Below are 8,376 nucleotides of genomic sequence, written 5' to 3'. Positions count from 1 at the left end.
TTTGCAGACAACTATACACATACCATATAGAAATTTAGAATGTACTATTATTGTAGTCTAAGAAAAAGAGAATTCTAGCGCTGTTTAATGCCATGGCACAAATAGAGAAATAGGGATATTTCCATCCAACAAAGCAGCAGTCAGCTCTAGGGTCCCATTTTTTTCCAGTGAATTCACCCAGGTGCTGTAGGTTTTCTAGAGTTCATTTATTTAACAAATACTTATTTAAACTTTTAATGTGTTTACTTTTAAGTCTTCTTAGAATATTAGCTTATTTAATGCTGATAACAATCTTTTGAGTAAGTACTATTAACCTCTCATTTCGTAGCTGTGAAAAGTAAGGCCTGGACACATGAAGTGACTTTGAAGGTGGTAAGAAGGAAAGCTGGGATTTAATCCCAGGAGGTCTGACTCCCAGATCAGGGTGCTTAACCTTTATACTGAGGGTTACTTTGGACTTTGAGTTTAAAAGCATTCAGTCTATCAACAATTACAACTTTCTGTATTCTTCCCACAAACCGCCTTTAAAACATTTCCCATGATTTACAAGGACCGTTTTTCATCAGCCATCAGCTTTTCTCATCCCGTCCAATATGTATTTAGCTTTTCTTTCCTTGATTTCTTCTAAAGAGGACCATATGTCCCCAGGACGAGGAATTGGAAACTGGAAGCTATAAATTTATAGAAGAAAGTGAAACTTGTAAGATAGTCATATCTAGGAAGGCTGAATATCTTACTTCATTTTCAGAACTGGACTTCTGCACCAAAACTGTTTGGAAATAGGATTTATTCTAGTTTGGAACAGTGGGGATTATAATTACTTATGCATTCCATTCACTGACAGCTTTCTTCTGTACTTAGAGGTAACCAATTCTAATGTCTTTGCATGACTTATGCAAGGGGGAAAACTTTCTGTTCTATTAATCCCTAGAAGCTGATTAAAGATCAAGTCAGAGACCAGTCTATTATAGTTTTAATCCTCATAAACTCTAAATCACTTTACTCCACATCATAGCCATGGACATCTGTAGAGCCATCCAGTTATCTCCAAATGCATGATTCCGGTGCTCAGGTAGAATAGGTGAGAAAAAAAGACAATTAAACTCTATTATAAAAACAATAAAAACTCTGAATCCAAGCACATACATACCATAGCAATATTCAACATACAGGTTATGTGCATGCCAAGTTGCACCAGTCATGTCCGACTTTTTGTAACCCTATGAATTGTACTCGCCTCACTCCAGACTCTTCTGTCAATGGGATTCTCTAGGCCAGAATACTGGTGTGGATTGCCATGTCCTCCTCCAAGGGTATCTGTCCAACCCAGAGTCTCTTGGTCTCCTGTGTTGGCAGGCAGGTCCTTTACCACTAGCGCCACCTGGGAAGCCCACAGATTATGCTGCTGCTGCTGCTGCTAAGTCGCTTCAGTAGTGTCTGACTCTGTGCGACCCCATAGACGGCAGCCCACCAGGCTCCACTGTCCTTGGGATTCTCCAGGCAAGAATACTGGAGTGGGCTGCCATTTCCTTCTCCAATTCATGAAAGTGAAAAGTGAAAGTGAAGTCGCTCAGTCGTGTCCGACTCTTAGCGACCCCATGGACTGCAGCGTACCAGGCTCCTCCATCCATGGGATTTTCCAGGCAAGAGTACTGGAGTGGGGTGCCATTGCCTTCTCCCCCACAGATTATATACTGTAGTAAAATCTTGAAAACGTAAAAGAGAGACATCAGAATAGATTCAATGTCAATTTACATCAGTGACTAGAGTAGCTATTAATGAAGATGGGAGAGACACTAGAATTTAAAAGGGCGAAAGGATGTTTTTTGTCTTTAAAGACAAAAAACAGACAAGTAAGAATGATTTTATTCAGGGTCTTAAAATAGGAAGAACACCCCAACCCTGAGTACCAGAGTGTTTCTGATGGGTGATGTTGCATTAGAACTTTGTAGGGAAGGACAGACATGTTACAAGTGAGATGACTTACATTTGGGATGGTTGTAATCAGAGGAAGTCTAGGTCAGTTAGCTGAACAGGAAATGTATTTCTCTGTGTCTAGGAAGCTTCAGAGGGACCCACAGTCGTAATCTCAGCTATTCATTCATGAGACAAAGAATGGGAAGTTGGAGGGTCTGGGTCTGTTCTTGTCAGCACATTCAGGCAGAAAGGGGAAAATCTGTGTTTGGGCTTGTCCTGGGTAAACAAAAGAGTCACGTGCAAATCTTATGAAGTCATGAGAAAGAGTGGACCGTGGGTTTTATCAAAGTCACAGGGAGGAGGCTTTTTATGGTAAGCTATTGCCCAGAACACAATAAGGTGGGTACACTTCTCAATGATTGTTAATCTGTGGGAGCCACAGGTCTTAGGCAGTTTTACCATTGTCAACAGCAAATGGATTCAGAGCAGAGGCATCAGTGGACACATAGTGAGATGTGAGTGTGCATTAGTAGCTTGGTTGTGTCCAACTCTTTGCAACCCCAAGGACTATAGTCCTCTAGATTCTTCTCTCCATGGAATTCTCCAGGCAAGAATATTGGAGTGGGTTGTCATTTCCTTCTCCAAAGGATCTTCCCAACCCAGGGATCAAACTGGGTCTCCTGCATTGTAGGCAGGTGCTTTAACATCTGAGCCATCAGGGAAATCCCATAGTGAGAGGTCAATTCAAATAGATCTGAGGGCAACAAGCCACTCTGGAAGGGAAAAGGTTTTCCATAAAAAGTATCCAGGAAAAACGGACCTACTGAAGATGATGTAGGTGGAGTCCCTAGAAAAAGACCAGTTCACTGAACCCAGGTTACTGCAGAAACATGGCTTTTAAATCACAATGGCAGGTTTGCAGATGAAGCTTAAGAATGGGCAGTGTCTCTCAAGGCCAACATGAATAGTGCATCCAAATCAACTTTAGGTAGAATAAAGTACTGCTGCTGCTCAGTCACTTCAGTCGTGTCCGACTCTGTGCGACCCCATAGACAGTAGCCCACCAGGCTCCCCCGTCCCTGGGATTCTCCAGGCAAGAACACTGGAGTGGGTTCAAATCTGACTATTGGGTTAAAGTAATTATAGTTAAATCTAGCCATGAATACTTGTATAGAGTTTGAATCCAGAATTCCTCTAGGTATCTTTACACCAACTTTTGCACCCTGCTTGTAGCTCGTTATGGAAGAGGAACACAGGGGAAAGATCACGGTCCCAAATCAGTTGATTTACTGAAAACCCCTTAATGCCTCATGGATAGTTGTTTGTTTGTTTTGGGGGGGGGGGGTTGGTGTGTTTTTGCTCCAGAGTGTCTCAGAACAAATGGCAAGACATTCATCTGATTGTAGTTTTGTGCATGGTCTAATTTTTCCCATTTAAAAATCCCAACAATAAAATTGCCAGTGATCTGTAAGGATGGGTAAAGTGCTGCTGCTGCTGCTGCTGCTGCTGCTGCTAAGTCGCTTCAGTCGTGTCTGACTCTGTGCGACCCCATAGACAGCAGCCCACCAGGCTCCACCGTCCCTGGGATTCTCCAGGCAAGAACACTGGAGTGGGTTGCCATATCCTTCTCCAATGCATGAAAGTGGAAAGTGAAAGTGAAGTCGCTCAGTCGTGTCCGACTCTTAGCGACCCCATGGACTGCAGCCCACCAGGCTCCTCCGCCCATGGGATTTCCAGGCAAGAGGACTGGAGTGGGGTGCCACTGCCTTCTCCAGGGTAAAGTACAGTAACAGGATTAAATGGAATCTCACGATAATCTCAGCAAATCAGATTAACGATGCATAAAATTTCTCCTATACCTAATCTTCTACTGACATTGCTATATTATAAGCAGCTAAGCTGCTAGGTTTGAATTTCATCCCCCTTCCCAATTTTAACTTTATTAGACTTGCTAAAACGACTGAACTGAACTGAACTGAAAATGAAGCAAAAGGCTAAAACTTGCTCCAGGAAGAGGAAAAAAAAGGAAATATTGCAGGGAAAAAAATCACTAGAAAGTGAAGACGTGATCATGGAAAACAGGTTAGGTGAGAATGCTAAATTCCTAATCAGACTCAGCTCAGGCATACAAATACCCATAAGTATAGCCCTCCCATGTGATGCTAGTGGTAAAGAACCCACCTGCCAATGCAAGAAAGACACAGGTTTGATCCCTGGGTCAAGAAGATCCCCTGAAATAGGAAACGGCAAGCCACACCAGTATTCTTGCCTGGAGAATTCCCATGGACAGAGGAGCCTGGAGGACTACAGTTTATGAGGTTGCAAAGGGTCAGACATGACAAAGCGACTAACACTTTCACTTTCATACCAAAGATAAGCTCGATAGAAGAAAGCAACAGAATGGGAAAGACTAGAGATCTCTTCAAGAAAATTAGAGATACCAAGGGACCATTTCATGCAAAGATGGGCTCAGTAAAGGACTGAAAGGGTATGGACCTAACAGAAGCAGAAGATATTAAGAAGAGGTGGCAAGAATACATGGAAGAACGATACAAAAAAGATCTTCACGACCCAGATAATCATGATGATGTGATCACTAATCTAGAACCAGACATCTTAGAATGTGAAGTCAAGTGGGCCTTAGAAAGCATCACTACAAACAAAGCTAGTGGAGGTGATGGAATTCCAGTTGAGCTGTTTCAAATCCTGGAAGATGCTGCTGTGAAAGTGCTGCACTCAATATGCCAGCAAATTTGGAAAACTCAGCAGTGGCCACAGGACTGGAAAAGGCCAGTTTTCATTCCAATTCCAAAGAAAGGCAATGCCAAAGAATGCTCAAACTACTGCACAATTGCATTCATCTCACATGCTAGTAAAGTAATGCTCAAAATTCTCCAAGCCACACTTCAGCAATATGTGAACCGTGAACTCCCTGATGTTCAAGCTGGCTTTAGAAAAGGCAGAGGAACCAGAAATCAAATTGCCAACATCCACTGGATCATGGAAAAAGCAAGAGAGTTCCAGAAAAACATCTATTTCTGCTTTATTGACCATGCCAAAGCCTTTGACTGTGTGGATCACAATAAACTGTGGAAAATTCTGAAAGAGATGGGAATACCAGACCACCTAACCCGCCTCTTGAGAAACCTATATGCAGGTCAGGAAGCAACAGTTAGAACTGGACATGGAACAACAGACTGGTTCCAAATAGGAAAAGGAGTACGTCAAGGCTGTATATTGTCACCCTGCTTATTTAACTTCTATACAGAGTACATCATGAGAAACGCTGGACTAGAAGAAGCACAAGCTGGAATCAAGATTGCCAGGAAAAATATCAATAACCTCAGATATGCAGATGACACCACCCTTATGGCAGAAAGTGAAGAGAAACTAAAAAGCCTCTTGATGAAAGTGAAAGAGGAGAGTGAAAAAGTTGGCTTAAAGCTCAACATTCAGAAAACGAAGATCATGGCATCTGGTCCCATCACTTCATGGGAAATAGATGGGAAAACAGTAGAAACAGTGTCAGACTTTATTTTTTTGGGGCTCCCAAATCACTGCAGATGGTGACTGCAGCCATGAAATTAAAAGACGCTTACTCCTTGGAAGAAAAGTTATGCCCAACCTAGATAGTATATTCAAAAGCAGAGACAATACTTTGCCGACTAAGGCCCATCTAGTCAAGGCTATGGTTTTTCCTGTGGTCATGTATGGATGTGAGAGTTGGACTGTGAAGAAGGCTGAGCACCGAAGAATTGATGGTTTTGACCTGTGGTGTTGGAGAAGACTCTTGAGAGTCCCTTGGACTGCAAGGAGATCCAACCAGTCCATTCTGAAGGAGATCAGCCCTGGGATTTTTAGAAGGAATGATGCTAAAGCTGAAATTCCAGTACTTTGGCCACCTCATGAGAAGAGTTGACTCATTGGAAAAGACTCTGATGCTGGGAGGGATTGGGGCAGGAGGAGAAGGGGACGACCCAGGATGCGATGGCTGGATGGCATCACGGACTCGATGGACGTGAGTCTGAGTGAACTCCGGGAGTTGGTGATGAATAGGGAGGCCTGACGTGCTGAGATTCGTGGGGTCACAAAGAGTCAGACACGACTGAGCGACTGAACTGAACTGAACTGAACTGAAAGAAGTTTAAAGGTTGTCTGAAGAAACTCAAAAGTGTTCAAAAGTTAGATTCCTAATCGTTGTATGTCAGTCACATTTCTTTGCTCTTGATTTTGTGGTTATTTCAGAAGTTAGAACTGCTATAGAATTTATACTTCTGTTTATCATCTATTTCTATACTTCAGCTCTATGGCTTTTTGTAAAATGCACAAAGACTTTTCTCCTGTTTTATAAGATCTACAGTAAATTGTAGTACGTTCATATCTCCTTATCTTATTATTTACCAAATGTCTGGTCATATTGTAGGATGCACTTCCTCGTTCTCATGTGAGAAGTGGAGCCCATGACTAGTTGTGGCCAATGAATTGTGACCAGTAGTGACCTGTATAATTGCTGAGCTGGAGTATTTGATTTCCCATATAAGACCTTCAAGTTCGCTTTCCCTCACTAGAGTGACCAGCAATATTGCTGTTAGTGGCTGTTTCATTAGGCTGGATTCTTAAAGTGAAAAAGATATGAAGCAGAGATGCTGCTGACCTGGAATTACCATACAGTGAGAACAAGAAATGCATTTTTAATGAGCTGTGGAAGTTTTTACTTGTTTCCTGAATGTTTGTTACTATAGTATAACCTAACCTATCATGACTGATACAATTATATTTGCATGTGAAGTATTCTTGATACATTGTTGTTTAGGTGCTAAGTCTTGTCAGACTCTTTGCAACCCCACTGGACTATACCTCTCCGGCTCCTCTGTCCATGAGATTCCCCAGGCAAGAATACTGGAATGGGTTGTTTCCTTCTCCAGGCGATCTTCCCAACCCAGAGATAGAACTCATGTCTCCTGCGACTCCTGCATTGCCTCTGGACTCTTTACCCACTAAGCCACCTGGGAAGCCCAAAAGCATGGGCCCAACTGAATTATAGGTTCCAACCAGAAATCAGAAAGGACCACAAACAGGGCTTTCTTCAGTGATTCACACTCTGCAATGAGAAATAAAAATCAGAGCCTTTAATGCAGAGGTGGATGTCTTATTAAGCAAATCAACAGTTAAAGAATGGGGAAAAGAAAAAAGAACAGTTTCTATTTGATCGTTGGCAGTGTTGTAGCAGGTTTATTCAATTTTTGTAGCACAATAAAGATATATTATGGAAACTGGGTAAAAAGAAAGAGGCAGCTGTTTAATTGTAATAATTGAATGAATAATTACATGGCAGCTCTTTGGCAGATGATTTACAGTGAAATGAATTTCTGTACTAATTATTTTCAGTAGCTAACTCTTGAATATAAAAATCTGCTCAGTGATGAAGATCCAAATATGAGTAATATGAACTCCCTGGCATGAATGGAAACTGACAACTGAATAGTAGGGGAGAAGAAATGGACGTGAAGCAGAAATAAGTGCTCTAAGAGTTGCACACTCCAAGCTGTGCAGGCCTGGGAGTTCTAAAAAGGGGTAAATGATCTAGTAGCTATGGCTGCTAAGCCATTCCATAGTTAGTACTAGCCTGTAGAGGCAGCTGCTTGAATAGAAAACTGAGTGTCAGAGAGTAGTTGGTAGTAAGAAGCCACTGAAGGAGTGGGCAGAGCAACTTATTAACTTAATAAAAAGTCAGCGTTATTTTGAGAAAGGCGGCTTTCTTGCCATCCAATCTAAAATCTAGCAGCTCTGTTTCAACTCCAGTTACTTCACTACTTCTGCACTTTGGTGTATCAGTTTGTGGTTTAGGATTTGGCAAGACTGTGCACAGGAGAAGCAAGCCAACAAATGGTCCAAGTGAAAGCAAACTCATTGCCTGTGTGTATAAGCATAGGTTTAAGGCACAGTGTAAAAATAATCACAGGGAAACAATGGTAAATATGCAATCAAATACATGTTAGAATGAACCATAACAAAAGAAGTTTAAAAAAAAATGGGAAAATTTCTGAAACAATATCTCAAGACTGCTTTTTTAGACTATAGCATGCTCTTCCTTCGCTACACAAAACCGATATTTTCTCTCCTCAGCAATGTTTTCTGTCCATGTAACAGGATCATAGCCATTCTTTGTTGAACCGTTTACACTGAGGTAACACTGGTCTACTTACTGTTAGATGTTTAAGGCAGTTGGAAGGAGATAGCCATGTATAACTTCAAAAAATTACTCCTTCAATGTTAAAATTTGATTTTTCAAAAGCAGGCTGTCAAAATATTTAAGAGGATGGCAATAAAAGTGTGTTGTGTATAGAACATATCAAGGGTGACACCAACTCCATCCATATCTACTGGATGGAAGCAAGATGTGCTTTTCTGAGAGTTTATAGTAGGCAAAAAAAAAAAAAAGGCATTTTTATTTTAACC

This window comes from Ovis canadensis, chromosome 5 (genome assembly GCF_042477335.2).
Source record: "Ovis canadensis isolate MfBH-ARS-UI-01 breed Bighorn chromosome 5, ARS-UI_OviCan_v2, whole genome shotgun sequence".
NCBI classification, from domain to species: domain Eukaryota; kingdom Metazoa; phylum Chordata; class Mammalia; order Artiodactyla; family Bovidae; genus Ovis; species Ovis canadensis.
This window is presented reverse-complemented; position numbering follows the sequence as displayed.